This window comes from Lolium rigidum, chromosome 3 (genome assembly GCF_022539505.1).
Source record: "Lolium rigidum isolate FL_2022 chromosome 3, APGP_CSIRO_Lrig_0.1, whole genome shotgun sequence".
NCBI classification, from domain to species: domain Eukaryota; kingdom Viridiplantae; phylum Streptophyta; class Magnoliopsida; order Poales; family Poaceae; genus Lolium; species Lolium rigidum.
This window is the reverse complement of record NC_061510.1, coordinates 307,210,321-307,228,872: the sequence shown is the minus strand read 5'-3', so window position 1 is coordinate 307,228,872 and position 18,552 is coordinate 307,210,321. Positions and strand designations below refer to the sequence as shown.

Below are 18,552 nucleotides of genomic sequence, written 5' to 3'. Positions count from 1 at the left end.
AACGGATCATGGGGGATCGATGTGTGGAAATCGGCTCATTAAAAATCGATTGGGTTGACAATCGGCTAAGTTAGCATAAAAAAGAACCAGTGAAATCAAGTTGGGGAATTTTCCATTGATAACTAGATTTCTTACAAGGGAGGAACCGATTGCTTAAGAAGAGAAGAACAAAAGGAGGGGCCACTACTACTAGACCTACACTGGTAGATCCTAATCTACGGGCCGTCACTACCTTCATCATCATCCCCGGAGTTCCCATCGGCGCTGCTGCCGACGGGCTCCTCGTCGCTGCTCCCGAGGCCCTTTGCGGGGGCTTCATCCTCTTCTTCGTCATCGCTGTCGTCGTCGTCCCACCACATGCGGAGGCGCTTCGCTGGTGGGTAACCCTCGAGGGAGTCGTCCTCGTCTTCTTCCTCCTCTTCCTCCTCCTCGTCGGAGGAGAAGCCCCCTTCCCAGGGGAAGAGGTCGTCGTCACTTGTTGCTTCCAGCTCTCCGTCAAGGAGGAACTGAAGGTCTTCTTCCCCGTCGGTGAGGGGTTCGTCGTCTTCCGACTCATTGGAGAAGTCCCAGTCCCGCGCGTCCCAATATTCTGGGGCGCGGGCCTCGTAGATGGCCATCAGATCGACCTCCTGCTCGAGCTCGCTGGAGGAGGAGGACTGGAGGGACAGGCCAGAGGAAGCAGTGGAAGAGGAAGAATCCATGGGGGCTAATGGGGTTTTTTTGGTTTGCCGATGGCTACTGTGGAGCAAGGGGATGAAGAAAGGAATTATGGGGGGTGGCCAAATAAAAAGGGGCAAAGCGATTTAATGCCCAAGCAGTTTCCGAGGACGTGGTGCCAGAACCGTCAAATCGCGAAGAGAAGGCGAGGAGGCAAGACGTCATCATGAAGTATACTGCAACAGTTCTGCTCTGCCATGACATGACCCGACGGAAAAAGCATAATGATTTTGGAAATGTCATTTCCAAAACCAGGGGGCATGTGTTATCACCAGAATTTGACCAGGTCAGAGGTGGGCCGCGATCAAGATGGACTTGAAGATATACATATGGAAGAGATATGTAAATCGGCCTTGTTAATCAAGTTTGGGCTAGTTAGCCCGTGTACCTTTATAGTAGGTTACGTAGAAGTTAGAATTTATCTCGTGCACGGTTTAGTGCACGCCCACATTAGAAAGTCCCCTGGACTATAAATATGTACCTAGGGTTTATGGAATAAACAACAACCAACGTTCAACACAAACCAATCTCGGCGCATCGCCAACCCCTTCGTCTCGAGGGTTTCTCCGGTAAGCACCATGCTGCCTAGATCGCATCTTGCGATCTAGGCAGCACGAGCCTGCCCACGTTGTTCATGCGTTGCTCGTGCTCGAAGCCTTTTTGATGGCGAGCAACGTAGTTATCATAGATGTGTTAGGGTTAGCATTGTTCTTAGTATCATATCGTTGTCGTAGTGCAACCCTTGCGCATCTAGCCGTCCTTGCACTTCATCACGGGTGCGGGGCGGCACCCGCTTGATCGTTATTTAGTAGATCTGATCCGTTACGATTGCTCCTTGGTTCATCAAGGATTAGTTTAATATCTGCAATAGTTAGGCCTTACAAAGGGTTGGAGGATCCAGCGGCATGTAGGGTGTAGTTTGCTGCCCCTAGACAGGATGTTCCGAGGATCAACCTAGTGTTGGTTTTTAGGCCTTGTCTAGGGTTGGCTTACGATCACCGTGCGTGAGCGCGAGGCCCAATCGTGAGTAGGATGATCCGATTATGCGGTGAAAACCCCAAATCGTCGTGGATCTCATATGCTTTATCTTGATCAAGCAGGACCACCATATATTCGGCCACCTTGGACGAATCATGGGTGGATCGGCTCCATAAGCCGATTCACAGGATAGCCTGAGAGCCGATCGAGGCTCGTATTTAACGTGTACGTGTGTGCCCTGCAGGAAACTAAGCGAGGCATCATCCACACCTTCCTGACCAGGTATAGGTCAGGTGGCACGCCCTTGCAATTTGCATCGGCGCGCGACCAGGAGGCTATGCGGGCTGTCGCTCTGAGGGACTGGGGCCAGCCGCAGCCCTAGTTGTTCCCGGCTCTACGGTGTTGACCAGTCACTGCCCGCCAGTGGGTTTCTGACGTCAACAAGATCTTAGCTAACTTAGCGCTTGTGTATGTGGTTTTTACAGGTATGAAATGAGCCACCTTTGTTAAATGATCAACCACTACCCATATAGAATCATATCCAGATCAAGTTTTGGGTAATCCTGTGATAAAATCCATGCCTATCTTATCCCATTTCCAATCAGGTACAGACAACGGTTGTAACAATCCTGCTGGTTTTTGATGTTCTGCTTTGACTCTGTTGCACACATCACATAAGGCAATATACTCAGCGATCTCTCTTTTCAGGTTACTCCACCAAAACCTTTCCTTCACATCCATGTACATTTTTGTGTTACCCGGATGTATCGAGTATGGCGAGTCGTGAGCCTCTTGGAAGATTAACTTCCTAATTTCAGGGTCATTGGGCACACACAAACGCCTTTCAAACCATAGTGTTCCATGTTCATCCTCGTGAAATCCTTTTGCCTTGCCTTTACTCATGTTTACTCTTATTTCATCCATTTCCTTGTCTTCCTTTTGGGCTTCTCTAATCCTGTCTAGCAGTGTAGGCTTTACCTCCATCGATGCTAAATATCCTTCGGGAACTATCTCCAATCTAAGATCTTTAAATTGATCACACAAGTCCCCTGGCAATTCTCCAGCCATGAGTCCATTTACATAGGCCTTACGGCTTAAGGAGTCGGCTACAACATTAGCCTTTCCAGGATGGTATTGCAAACTCAAGTCATAATCCTTTATAAGTTCTAACCATCTCCTTTGCCTCATATTCAGCTCCTTCTGTGTGAATATATATTTCAGACTCTTGTGATCCGTGAACACATCACAATGCTTTCCCATGAGGTAATGCCTCCATACTTTAAGTGCATGCACAACAGACGCTAATTCTAAGTCATGCGTAGGATAATTCCTTTCATGATTTTTAAGTTGACGTGAGGCATATGATACTACCTTTCCTTCTTGCATTAGCACACAACCAAGTCCTTGACGAGAAGCGTCGCAATAGACTTGGAAATCCTTCTGAATGTCTGGTAGACACAGAACTGGTGCGGACACTAGACGTTGCTTCAACTCTTGAAAACTAGCTTCGCATGCATCGGTCCAAGCAAACTTCTTTTCCTTCTTCAACAACTCAGTCATGGGCTTTGCTATCTTGGAAAAGTTCTCGATGAACCTTCGATAATACCCTGCAAGTCCTAAGAAACTCCGGATTTCACCCACATTCTTAGGTGACTCCCATTCTGTCACGGACGCTACTTTGCTTGGATCCACGGCAACTCCATTTGCTGACACTATGTGACCAAGGAACCCAACTTCGTTTAACCAGAACTCACACTTGCTGAACTTGGCATACAACTTATGTTCTCTAAGCTTCTCCATGATTAAGCGTAGATGCTTCTCATGCTCTGCCTCATCCTTGGAGTAGATGAGTATATTGTTGGAGATATGCCCAAGAGGCAATAATAAAAGTGGTTATTATATATCTTTATGTTTATGATAAAAGTTTATATACCATGCTATAATTGTATTAACTGAAACATTGATACATGTGTGATATGTAAACAAACAAAGAGTCCCTAGTAAGCCTCTTAACTAGCTTGTTGATTAATAGATGATTAGTTTCATAATCATGAACATTGGATGTTATTAATAACAAGGTTATATCATTGTATGAATGATGTAATGGACACACCCAATTAAGCGTAGCATAAGATCACGTCATTAAGTTATTTGCTATAAGCTTTCGATACATAGTTACCTAGTCCTTATGACCATGAGATCATGTAAATCACTTATACCGGAAAGGTACTTTGATTACATCAAACGCCACTTGCGTAAATGGGTGGTTATAAAGGTGGGATTAAGTATCCGGAAAGTATGAGTTGAGGCATATGGATCAATAGTGGGATTTGTCCATCCCGATGACGGATAGATATACTCTGGGCCCTCTCGGTGGAATGTCGTCTAATGTCTTGCAAGCATATGAATAAGTTCATAAGAGACCACATACCACGGTACGAGTAAAGAGTACTTGTCGGAGACGAGGTTGAACAAGGTATAGTGTGATACCGATGATCAAACCTCGGACAAGTAAAATATCGCGTGACAAAGGGAATTGGTATCGTATGTGAATGGTTCATTCGATCACTAAAGTCATCGTTGAATATGTGGGAGCCATTATGGATCTCCGGATCCCGCTATTGGTTATTGGTCGGAGTGAGTACTCAACCATGTCCGCATAGTTCGCGAACCGTAGGGTGACACACTTAAAGTTGGATGTTGAAATGGTAGTACTTGAATATGGAATGAAGTTGGAATATTTGTTCGGAGTACCGGATGGGATCCCGGACATCACGAGGAGTTCCGGAATGGTCCGGAGAATAAGATTCATATATAGGATGTCATTTTATGTGAATAAAATGTCGCGGAAGGTTCTATGGAAGGTTCTAGAAGGTTCTAGAAAAGTCCGGAAGAAACCACCAAGGAAGGTGGAGTCCACAAGGGACTCCACCTCCATGGCCGGCCAACCCTAGTGGGGGTGGAGTCCCAAGTGGACTCCACCATAGGGGGCCGGCCACCCCCCCTATGGAAGGTGGAAATCCCACCTTTGGGTGGGAGTCCTAGTTGGGCTAGGTTTCACCACCATATGGAAGGTTTTTGGTTCGGGTCTTATTCGAAGACTTGGAGACCAACTCTTGGGGATCCACCTATATAATGAGGGGCCAAGGGAGGGGGCCGGCCACCCCAAGACCACAAGCTGGCCGCCCCATAGAGTGGCCGGCCACCCCCTCCCAAACCCTAGCTAAGCTCCTCTCCTCCATATTGCCCGCATAGCTTAGCGAAGCTCCGCCGGACTTCTTCACCGCCACCGACACCACGCCGTCGTGCTTGTCGGATTCAAGAGGAGCTACTACTTCCGCTGCCCGCTGGAACGGGGAGGTGGACGTCGTCTTCATCAACAACCGAACGTGTGACCGAGTACGGAGGTGCTTGCCCGTTCGTGGCGCCGGAACCGATCGTGATCAAGATCTTCTACGCGCTTTTGCAAGCGGCAAGTGAACGTCTACCGCAGCAACAAGAGCCTCCTCTTGTAGGCTTTGGAATCTCTTCAAGGGTGAGTCTCGATAATCCCCTTGTTGCTACCGTCTTCTAGATTGCATCTTGGCTTGGATTGCGTGTTCGCCGTAGGAAATTTTTTGTTTTCTATGCTACGTTGTCCTACAGTGGTATCAGAGCCGTGTCTATGCATAGATGGTTGCACGAGTAGAACACAATGGTTTGTGGGCGTTGATGCTCTTGTTATCTTTAGTTGAGTACTTTGCATCTTTGTGGCATAGTGGGATGAAGCGGCTCGGGCTAACTTTACATGACCGCGTTCATGAGATTTGCTCCACGCTTGACATGCAACTTGTATTGCATAAGTGGCTTTGCGGGTGTCTGTCTCTCCTACTATAGTGAAGATTCAATTTACTCTTCTATTGACAACACTAGTATCACCGTTGTGGTTCATGTTCGTAGGTAGATTGGATCTTGCTCGAAAACCCTAAACCACGTAAAATATGCAAACCAAATTAGAGAACGTCTAACTTGTTTTTGCGGGGTTTGGTGATGTGATATGGCCATAATGTGATGATGAATATGTATGAGATGATCATTATTGTATTGTGGCAACCGGCGGGAGCCTTATGGTTGTCTTTAAATTTCATGTTGAGTAGTATTTCAAAGTAGTTGTAATAGTTGCTACATGGAGGACGATCATGAAGACGGCGCCATTGACCTTGGTGCTTCGCCGACGATGATGGAGATCATGCCCGTTGATGATGGAGATCATGTCCGTGCTTTGGAGATGAAGATCAAAGGCGCAAAGACAAAAGGGCCATATCATATCACATATGAGCTGCATGTGATGTTAATCCTTTTATGCATCTTATTTTGCTTAGATCGCGACGGTAGCATTATAAGATGATCCCTCACTAAAATCTCAAGATAATAAAGTGTTCATCCTTAGTAGCACCGTTATCAAGTCTTGTCGTTTCGAAGCATCTCGTGATGATCGGGTGTGATAGATTCAATAAGTACATACAACGGGTGCAAGACAGTTTTGCACATGCGGATACTAAGGTGGCCTTGACGAGCCTAGCATGTACAGACATGGTCTCGGAACACGTGATACCGAAAGGTAGAGCATGAATCATATGATTGATATGATGAACACTTTGAGCGTTCGCCATTGAAATCACACCTTTTCTCGTGATGATCGGGTTTAGGTGCGGTAGATTTGGTTCGTGTGATCACTAAGACAATGCGAGGGATATTGTTTTGAGTGGGAGTTCACCTAGATTTTTAATTATGTAGAATTAAAATTTGAACTCAATTTGTCATAAACTTAGTCTAAACTATTGCAAATATGTTGTAGATATGGCGTCCTCAATCAATTTTAACCAGTTCCTAGAGAAAGAAAAGCTTAAGAGCAACGGTAGCAACTTCACCGACTGGTTCCGTCATGTGAGGATTTTCCTCAATGGCGGAAATCTGCAATATGTGCTTGATGCACCGCTAGGTGACCCTCCTGCGAACTGAAACCGATGAAGTAAAGAATGTTTACGCGACTCGGAAAACTCGGTACTCTCAAGTTCAGTGTGCCATCTTATGCAGTCTGGAATCCGATCTTCAAAAACATTTTGAGCACCACGATCCTCATGAGTTGATAAAAGAGTTGAAGACTATTTTTGAGACTCATGCGGCCGTGGAATGCTATGAAGCATCGAAACACTTTTTCAGCTGTATGATGGAAGAAGGCAGCTCCATCAGTGAGCACATGCTCGTTATGACCGGGCATGCGAAGAAACTCGGTGACTTGGGAATAGTGATTCCTAACGGATCGGGGATTAATCGTGTCCTTCAATCACTGCCACCAAGTTACAAGAACTTTGTGATGAACTACAATATGCGAGAACATGAACAAGGAGTTTCCTGAACTCTTTGGCATGCTAAAAGTCTGCTGAGATTGAGATCAAGAAAGAGCACCAAGTGTTGATGGTCAACAAGACCACCAGTTTCAAGAAACGAGGGCAAGTCTAAGGGAAAATTCAAGAAGGGTGGCAAGAAAGCTGCCACGCCTCCTATGAAACCTAAGAACGGCCCTAAGCCTGATGCTGAGTGCTATTACTGCAAGGAGAAGGGACACTTGGAAGCGTAATTGCTCCAAGTATTTGGCGGATCTGAAGAGCGGCCTTGTCAAGAAGAAGAAAGAAGGTATATCTGATATACATGTTATAGATGTTCATTTCACTTGGTTCTCGTTCTAGTACACTGGGTATTTGATACTTGGTTCGGTTGCTCATATTTGTAACTCGAAACGGGAACTAAAGAATAAACGACAAGCTGCTGAAAGATGAAGTGATGATGCGCGTTGGAAACGGATCCAAGGTCAATGTGATCGCGATCGGGACACTTCCTCTACATCTACCTTCGGGATTAGTTTTAAGCCTAAATAATTGTTATTATGTACCCGCGTTGAGCATGAACATTATATCGGGATCTTGTTTAATGCAAGACGGTTATTCATTCAAGTCCGAGAATAATGGTTGTTCTATCTTTATGAATAATATCTTTTATGGTCGAGCACCACGAAAAGAATGGCTTATTTACGTTAGATCTCGATAGTAGTGATACACATATACATAACATTGATGCTAAGCGAATTAAATTGAATGATAATTCTACTTATATGTGGCATCGTCGTCTTGGTCATATTGGAGTGAAACGCATGAAGAAACTCCATACCGATGGATTACTTGAATCACTTGACTTTGAGTCACTTGATAGATGCGAAGCATGTCTGATGGGAAAAATGACTAAGACTCCATTCTCGGGTATGATGGAGCGAGCTGCTGACTTATTGGAAATCATACATACGGATGTGTGTGGACCAATGAGTGTAGCATCGCGCGGTGGTTATCGTTATGTTCTAACCTTCACGAGATGATTTGAGTAGATATGGGTATATCTATTTAATGAAACATAAATCCGAAACTTTCGAGAAGTTTAAGGAATTCCAAAGTGAAGTAGAAAATCAACGTAACAAGAAGATTAAATTTCTACGATCCGATCGCGGAGGTGAATATCTGAGTTATGAGTTTGGCATGCATTTAAAGAAATGCGGAATACTTTCACAATTGACACCGCGGGAACACCACAACGAAACGGTGTGTCGAACGTCGTAATCGAACTCTCTTAGATATGGTTCGTTCTATGATGTCTCTTACTGATTTGCCGTTATCATTTTGGAGTTATGCATTAGAGACAGCCGCATTCACTTTAAATAGAGCACCATCAAAATCCGTTGAAACGACGCCGTATGAATTATGGTTTAATAAGAAACCTAAGTCTGTCGTTCCTAAAAGTTTGGGGTTGCGAAGCCTATGTAAAAAAGTTACAACCGGACAAGCTAGAACCCAAAGCGGAGAAATGCGTCTTCATAGGATACCCTAAGGAAACTATAGGGTACACTTTCTATCACAAATCCGAAGGCAAGATCTTTGTTGCTAAGAACGGAACCTTTCTTGAGAAAGAATTTCTCACTAAAGAAGTGACTGGAAAAAAGTAGAACTCGATGAGATTGAAGAATCTCTACTCGTTGATCGAGTAGCGCGATGCGGAAAATGTTCTGTACCACCTGCACCAGCAACAGAGGAAGCTAATGATAATGATCATGAAACTTCAAATGAGACAGCTGCTGAACCTCGCGGATCGACAAGGGATCGTGCCACTCCAGTTGGTATGATCCTTGTCTAAATGTCATGATTGTGGATAACAATGATGAAGACCTACGCGACGTATGAAGAAGCGATGATGAGCCCGATTCCAACAAATGGCAAGAAGCCATGAAATCCGAAATGGGATCCATGTATGATAACAAAGTATGGACTTTGGTAGACTTACTCGATAGCCGCAAGGCTGTCGAGAATAAATGGATCTTCAAAAGAAAAACGAGATCTCGATGGTAATATTACTATCTATAAAGCTCGACTTGTCGCAAAGGGTTTCAGACAAATTCAAGGTGTTGACTACGATGAGACTTTCTCACCAGTAGCGAAGCTAAAATCTGTAAGGATTTTGTTAGCAATAGCTGCATTTTTCGATTATGAGATTTGGCGAGATGGATGTCAAAACGGCATTCCTTAATGGAGACATTGAGGAAGAGTTGTATATGGTACAACCCAAAGGTTTTGTCGATCCTAAAAATGCTGACAAAGTATGCAAACTTCAGCGTTCAATCTATGGACTGAAGCAAGCATCGAGAAGTTGGAACCGACGCTTTGATAAAGTGATCAAAGACTTCGGATTTATACGATGTCATGGAGAGGCCTGTATTTACAAGAAAGTGAGTGGGAGCTACGTAGCATTCTCGATATTATATGTAGATGACATATTATTGATTGGGAATGATATAGAACTATTAAGCGAGTGTAAAGGGTTATTTGAATAATAGTTTTTCAATGAAAGACCTTGGTGAAGCATCATATATATTAGGCATCAAGATTTATAGAGATAGATCAAGACGTCTAATAGGGCTATCACAGAGTACATACCTGGACAAGATTCTAAAGAAGTTTAGAATGGACGAAAGTAAGAAAGGATTCTTACCTATGTTACCGGGCAAGGTCTTGAGTAAGACTCAAGGACCGGCTACGGCAGAAGAAAGAGAAAGGATGAGTCGGATCCCCTATGCCTCGGCAGTAGGCTCTATCATGTATGCCATGCTATGTACAAGACCGGATATAGCACATGCTGTTAGTTTGACTAGCAGATATCAAAGTGATCCAGGAATAGAACACTGGACAGCGGTCAAGAATATCCTGAAGTACTTGAAAAGAACTAAGGATATGTTTCTTTGTTATGGAGGTGACCAAGAGCTCGTTGTAACAAGTTACACCGATGCAAGTTGGAACACTGATCCTGATGACTCTAAGTCACAATCTGGGTACGTGTTTATATTGAATGGTGCTGCAGTAAGCTGGGCAAGCTCGAAGCAGTGCACGGTGGCGAAATCCTCAACAGAATCGGAGTACATAGCGGCTTCAGAGGCTTCATCAGAAGCGATATGGATGAAGAGGTTCATTGTAGAGCTCGGTGTGGTTCCTAGTGCATTGGACCCACTAGTCATCTACTGTGACAACATGGGTGCCATTGCCAATGCACAAGAACCAAGGTCACACAAGAGGCGAAGCATATCAAGCTGCGTTACCACTCGATTCGTGAGTACATCGAAGATGGAGAAGTAAAGATTTGCAAAGTACACAGCGATCCGAATGTAGCGGATCCGTTGACTAAAGCTCTCCCTAGGGCAAAGCATGACCAACACCAGAATGCCATGGGTGTTAGGTACCTTACAATGTAATCTAGATTATTGACTCTAGTGCAAGTGGGAAGATTGTTGGAGATATGCCCAAGAGGCAATAATAAAAGTGGTTATTATATATCTTTATGTTTATGATAAAAGTTTATATACCATGCCATAATTGTATTAAGCTGAAACATTGATACATGTGTGATATGTAAACAAACAAAGAGTCCCTAGTAAGCCTCTTAACTAGCTTGTTGATTAATAGATGATTAGTTTCATAATCATGAACATTGGATGTTATTAATAACAAGGTTATATCATTGTATGAATGATGTAATGGACACACCCAATTAAGCGTAGCATAAGATCACGTCATTAAGTTATTTGCTATAAGCTTTCGATACATAGTTACCTAGTCCTTATGACCATGAGATCATGTAAATCACTTATACCGGAAAGGTACTTTGATTACATCAAACGCCACTGCGTAAATGGGTGGTTATAAAGGTGGGATTAAGTATCCGGAAAGTATGAGTTGAGGCATATGGATCAATAGTGGGATTTGTCCATCCCGATGACGGATAGATATACTCCGGGCCCTCTCGGTGGAATGTCGTCTAATGTCTTGCAAGCATATGAATAAGTTCATAAGAGACCACATACCACGGTACGAGTAAAGAGTACTTGTCAGGAGACGAGGTTGAACAAGGTATAGTGTGATACCGATGATCAAACCTCGGACAAGTAAAATATCACGTGACAAAGGGAATTGGTATCGTATGTGAATGGTTCATTCGATCACTAAAGTCATCGTTGAATATGTGGGAGCCATTATGGATCTCCAGATCCCGCTATTGGTTATTGGTCGGAGTGAGTACTCAACCATGTCCGCATAGTTCGCGAACCGTAGGGTGACACACTTAAAGTTGGATGTTGAAATGGTAGTACTTGAATACGGAATGAAGTTGGAATATTTGTTCGGAGTCCCGGATGGGATCCCGGACATCACGAGGAGTTCCGGAATGGTCCAGAGAATAAGATTCATATATAGGATGTCATTTTATGTGAATAAAATGTCGCGGAAGGTTCTATGGAAGGTTCTAGAAGGTTCTAGAAAAGTCCGGAAGAAACCACCAAGGAAGGTGGAGTCCACAAGGGACTCCACCTCCATGGCCGACCAACCCTAGTGGGGGTGGAGTCCCAAGTGGACTCCACCATAGGGGCCGGCCACCCCTATGGAAGGTGGAAATCCCACCTTTGGGTGGGAGTCCTAGTTGGGCTAGGTTTCACCACCATATGGAAGGTTTTTGGTTCGGGTCTTATTCGAAGACTTGGAGACCAACTCTTGGGGATCCACCTATATAATGAGGGGCCAAGGGAGGGGGCCGGCCACCCCAAGACCACAAGCTGCCCGCCCCCCATAGAGTGGCCGGCCACCCCCTCCCAAACCCTAGCCAAGCTCCTCTCCTCCATATTGCCCGCATAGCTTAGCGAAGCTCCGCCGGACTTCTTCACCGCCACCGGCACCACGCCGTCGTGCTGTCGGATTCAAGAGGAGCTACTACTTCCGCTGCCCGCTGGAACGGGGAGGTGGACGTCGTCTTCATCAACAACCGAACGTGTGACCGAGTACGGAGGTGCTGCCCGTTCGTGGCGCCGGAACCGATCGTGATCAAGATCTTCTACGCGCTTTTGCAAGCGGCAAGTGAACGTCTACCGCAGCAACAAGAGCCTCCTCTTGTAGGCTTTGGAATCTCTTCAAGGGTGAGTCTCGATAATCCCCTCGTTGCTACCGTCTTCTAGATTGCATCTTGGCTTGGATTGCGTGTTCGCCGTAGGAAAATTTTTGTTTTCTATGCTACGTTGTCCTACATATATCGTCTATGAATACGACTACAAACTTGTCCAAGTATTCCATGAAGACCTTGTTCATCATAGTCATGAAATACGCTGGGGCATTGGTTAAACCAAACGACATTACAGTATATTCATACAAGCCGTACCTTGTGGTGAAGGCGGTTTTGGGTATGTCTTGTCCTCGAATTTTCAATTGAAAATATCCTGATCGAAGATCAATTTTGGAGAATACTCGCGCCCCCTTCAATTGGTCGAATAGGTCATTGATATTGGGTAGAGGATACTTGTTCTTAATTGTCACCTCATTAAGCGAGCGATAATCCACAACTAACCTCTTAGTTTTATCCTTCTTCTCCACAAACAATACGGGTGCTCCCCAAGAAGACGAACTTGGTCGAATAAAACCTTTATCTAGTTGTTCCCTGAGTTGCTTCTTAAGTTCTTTCAATTCCTCCACATCCATCTTATAGGGTCTCTTGGCTATGGGTCCAGTACCGGGCATCAAATCAATAAGAAACTCAATGTCTCGGTCAGGTGGCATTCCTGGTAACTCCTCAGGAAAAACATCTGGAAACTCTTGGACAACAGGCACACCTTCGATGCTAACCCCCTTAAGAGAATTCACCATAGACCCCTTAAGTTCAAAGTTTGACTTGAAACGGATTCGTTTCTTTTCTGGAGTTGTGAGTGTAACTACTCTCTTGGCACAATCTATGATGCCCTCATAGGCGGTCATCCAATCCATGCCTAAGATTATGTCTAAGCCTTGGGATTCCAAGATGATTAGGCTAGTGGGGAAACTATATGCACCAATCTTTAGGCTCAGTCCACGACATCCAAACTTTGACACTAATTCCCCTCCAGGTGAGCTTATCCTAATGGGTGTATTAATAGTTTCAATAGGTATCTTACTTCTATCCACGAATACCCTTGATATGAATGAATGTGATGCACCGGTATCAAAAAGAACAACTGCTGGAATGGAATTGAGCATAAACTTACCAATCACAGAGTCTGGTGCTTCATAAGCTTCTTCCACGGAGACATGGTTCAACGTAGCCTTAACGAACGGGTTTGGTTTCTTGCCATTGCCATTGCCATTTCCATTCCCATTGTCAATCTTCAGCCTCTCGGGACATTCATTAGCAAAATGCCCAGTTTTGCGGCACTTGAAGCATGTGACCTGACTAATATCCTTCTGGTGATTACCATTGTTGCCATTGCCCCCATTTCCATTACGGTGCTTATGGTCATTATGATTGTTACCATTGTGATGACGATGACCATTATGGTTGTGGCCATTGTGCCTACTTGCAGAAGACCCATTATGGTGGTGGGGTGGTGGGGAAGAAGTACGCCTTGCAGTATGGAACAGAGTTATTATGCTTGTGGAATGTAGACTTCCTCTTACGGTTTTCTATGCTCTTACGCTTGGCTTCCACCATCACGGCCTTGTCAACGAGCTCTTGATAGTTGTTGAATCTTATAGCGACAAGCTGGATTGATATCTCATCATTAAGTCCCCTCATGAACTCTTCCCGCCTTTTTGCATCAGTGGACACATCATCGGGAGCATAGCGTGCCAAACTATTGAAGAGGTCCCCGTACTCAGACACGGTGCGTGTCCCTTGACGCAAGTCGCGAAACTCACGCCTCTTCAATGATATAGCTCCAGCTGCTACATGGGCAGTACGAAAAGCTTCCTCAAACTGGTTCCAACTAATGGCATTTATATCAGGATAAGTAACTTGGTAATTATCCCACCACTCAGCGGCGGATCCCTCAAGTTGATGTGCGGCAAACCGCACCCTTTCTGCTCCATCAGCCTGAATGGTGTTCAGCCAGTCATCCGCCACTATCGGCTCAGTACTACTCGAAAAAGTAGGAGGGTTCAACCTCAAGAACCGAGTCAGACGATCCTCGATTTGGAGGCGTGTTGTTGTTGTTGTTGTTATTGTTGTTGTTTTGCATATTCTGAGTCAGAAGTTGGATCAGCTGATTCTGGGTATTCAGGAGTTGCGCAATTTCAGGAGTGAGCTCACGTCTCGGCGGCATCTGAGGTTTAGGAAAAAAAAAGGTAAGACATAGACAGAGAAGACTAAGGAATAAAATCTACCCTTATGCATGCATCAAACATAGAAACACAAAACATCCATATAAAGTATGAAAAGGTTTTTATCAAACTATTATTGCCATACCACAAGGGATTGGTATGGTCAAACAACTAAGCGAAGATAAAGCGGTAAGATAGATAATGGTGGTCAACTATTTAGCTTCCTCGTCTACGTCTACTTCCTCTTCTACTATCTCAAATGTGAGTCCGGCCTCTAAGAATCCTGCCTTGTACTCTTTGAGCTCCTTAGCCAACTCTTCATTCTTCTCCTGCAAGTCCCTCTTCTCAGCACGCAACTTCTCAATCAAATTGTGATCGGCCTCGAACTCTACTTCATTACTATCAATCTCCTGCTTTTGCTTTCTAAGCATCTCATTCTTCTTTTGGACTCTCCTCTCTTGGTTCTGGAACTTCTTGTCTTGCGCTTGGAATTCCTCTTCTTGGGCCTTGATCATCTCTTCTAGCTCTTGTATCTTCTTGTCTTTCTCCCTGAGTTGACCGCAGAGTTCATCATTCCTTAGTAGCTCAAAACAACTTTCCTCCTCGAGAGCATTGATGTGATTCTCTAAGTCCTGGAAGTGAAGTCGTTGACGCTTGACAACCTTTCTACCCGCTTCGCTTAACTCTATGGGAACTCCTTTCTCGTCGCGCCTTCCAAAGGGAAAGGAGTAGTGGCCCTTCAGTTCCGTCGAATGACGTCCGCATAGGCGCCCTATTAGTTCCTGCATGACAATGCTAAGGCACTTCTCCATGGAGTCGCTAACGAGGTTAATCACAATGTCATCGGTCTTCGGCTCGGTGTCACGTCCATGTTGAACCGCCTTGACTCCCCAACAACCTTCTTTGTTGAATCTCTTCAAAAGACTTCCCTTGATCAAAGGTACAGGTAGCTTCAACTCTTCAACGATGTCAAGAAGGCAAGCTCCAAAGCGAATATCCTTGAAGTCCTCAGCGGTGGTGTAGTTGAAGCTCGTCATCTTCAAGTGGAGAGTAGAGATTAGAGGCATAAAACAAAATAAGTAAGGAAAGAATTACTAGACATTAAGTGCAATAAATAACTTAACAAAATAGAAAGTCCTATTTCTATGAAGTGTATTTATCCAATCCTAGGGTCACGTCCTACAGTCAACATGTGCTCTGATACCATCTGTAATGACCTTGGATCGGGTAGGATCCTAACTCCCTGTGATTAACATGTTAGTCCCTGGATCATAAGCTAGCACTCACAGTCGATGAAATACCATGTAAAACACAATGTCATTATTACACGAATCGAATAAATCCAGAGTTTAATTTATTACAACTTTGCATAGCTCAAGGCTAGCTCAAATAAAAGCAACGGAAAAACTTAAAGATAAATTGAGTCCATCAACGCCACAGGCTCATTGAGTGTAGACCCGCGATCCTAGCGCACCTTTCTTCAACCTTCGTATTCTGCACATGAGTGCAGCCAATGACATTTGGTCAATACTTTGAATGTATGGCAAATTACACCAAGAAGAGAAACTTACATCTACATGCAAGGCAGACAAGAGGAGGCTTGAGTTTTATTTGCATAAAGCCAATTTTTACAAAGTTAAAGAGAGAAAATCTTTTACCCTACTTTGCAAAATTTTGATAAATAAAATTGGCCGAGTGGAGCACATGGATATTACACACCAAGTGTCCAAATCAACCTACCACTTGGATATGACACACCAAGTCCCCGAGCACTTGGATATTACACACCAAGGCCCCAAAACCCACCTATGAACGATATTACACACGCCATAGGGTTTTGAAAACATTTACTTAGAAAAAGAGAGGAAATCCTTCAGAGGCTCCATCCTTCAGATGCTCAAATTGTCCTTTTACCGTGGACACGGCTGATCGATCGAGTTAACACTCTCGAGAGGTTGCGCTCTTTACCCACAATTCACAACCAAGCCTTTTTGCCAAAATTGTTCATCTTCATTAAGGCCAGGACGAGGTCACGACGAAGCTTTTCCTTAGTAGCCCCTCCACCTTCCGGATCCGCCCGTGCCCAAAATTCCTCCCAATGGCGGTACCCAGGCGAGGTTTCCCACTAAGTACTTAACCAAGACAGAGCCCATATTGTATTGTGGCTGCACTGGAAGCTTCTGACATCTGGAACATGGCAGATTTCTTTGATCCTGGGCGGCAGTCCTCCACCAATCTCACACTCGTTGTCCCGTCAAAACCATTCCGCCCAGAAGAAAACTTAGTTTTATTTTGAAGAAGGATTTTGGGAGAAAAGTTGCGCTCATAAACAGAGCTCAAGTACTTAGAAAATTTTCTTGTTTCGAACCCCTTTTTATAATTACGTAGCATAAGCATAGCACTTAGAAAAATTTAGGGATTCCTATGGCCATGATATCAAGTGGAAATATTTCTAAGTAATATTTTTACTCCTGGAAATCTACAAAATAGCACGCAACTTTGCAAAATATTTTACCAAGTAAAATCTACCAAAACATCCTACACATGCATACTATTCATTTGAAGGAAAAAGACATGCATAGTAGAAACTTGGGACAACAATTTGAACAAAGGTGTAACTTGCCTTGATCCGAACAGCACTCTAAACAATATTCCTCCTCAGCAGCACTCGCGCACTCCGCACAATCTATCGCAAAGGTAAAAATAATTTCAATGAATAACCAATGCAACAATAATGTTTCACACTATATGCATGCATGCAATTATGATATAATCATAAAATACTTTAATTTCGACCAAAAATATTACGCATTAAGTCTAACATGCAGGGAGCATCCCACACATTGATATCCAACATATACACATTGATTTTCAACATATATTAATAAAAAAACGTGAAAATTAGTTACTTATAATTCGAAAATTCCAGCTTTAAGGTGTAGTTAATGAAATTCTGAAACTAACGCAAAAAGAATCGATTAAAACAGAGTTACGGTTATTTAGTTATGATTTTCGGAAGTATTCAGATTTTGTTGTTTTTACGCAGGAACGTGGCGCGTCTCGAAGCATCGGATCTCGATCAGACGGACGTGGCGCTCCTCGGCTTCAGCTTCGGCTGGACTTCGCGGCTTGGTCGGCTTCGGCTCGGCTCCGCTTCGGCGACACGTGAACGACACGAAGTAGCGCTAATATACTAAACTCAATTTTTAACTGATAGATTCAAAAATTCTATAATTTGCAAAATTAGTATCAGCAGGTAGAGAATTTAATTACGATTTCATTGCAAAGAACCAACATTTGAAAATACGGTTTAGATTTAAAGTTACGAATTTTTGAAGTCTAACATGTAACATGAGCTAGCAGTTTTCTGATCCGATCGATCACATGATTTAATTATTTTCTTTAAAAGAAAAGTGACAGATTTGAAAATTGTATAATTAGAAAATTTTACACCAGCAGATAGAGAATTTAACCACGAAACTAATGTAAAATAAATTAACTAAAACGAAGATCTAAAGTTAAAGTTATGATTTTTCAAAGTTTTGCCGTGAGCTACTAAGCATTGGAATCGATCTAATTTAGCGCGTAGGGGGACTGAACAGGCCACGTGGCAAAACATGATAAGCTGATACCGGTGTATTGATTCATATGTACCGAGTACTACTTTCTACACGATGCTGGGGGCGTTACCGTGGTGGACGGAAGCGGCGGCCGGGCGTGGATGGAGATGGTGTGGTGGTCTCCCGGCTTGACGAAGGTGACGGCGAGGTGTGGCTTGACGAGAGATCTCCTTCTCCGCTCCTCGTTCGACGGCTCTCCCTACTTCCCGAGACGGCGCCTTCAGACTTCCGGCTAGGAAACAGATGAGAGTCCGAGTCGAAACTCCGGCGGCGTTGTGCGGGTCGTTTCCGTGGTCCTTGACTTCAAGTTCGCGGACGGCGGAACTCCGGCGAGATCGGAACGAGCTCTCGGGTGGTCTAGGGTTTGCGATTTTTAGAAAAACGGAGAGAGGCTGATGCGGGGGATTATATAGAGGGGATTTCGTGGAGTAGGGGTCACAAATTTGAACGGAATCGTTGCGATTATCTGAGGATTTTCGAGTCGGTAAGCAGTTCCGTATTCGTGCCAAACTCGGGCAGGAGGTTGAAGACGGTACGAGCAACGGCCCAGCTGTCAG

At 44.2% G+C, this 18,552-nt stretch overlaps 1 pseudogene; it reads right to left on the bottom strand.

The window, feature by feature from the left end:
* LOC124696806 overlaps window positions 1-15,412 on the bottom strand; it is a 49,470-nt pseudogene extending 34,058 nt beyond the window's left edge.
* Window positions 15,413-18,552: the final 3,140 nt, after the last annotated feature.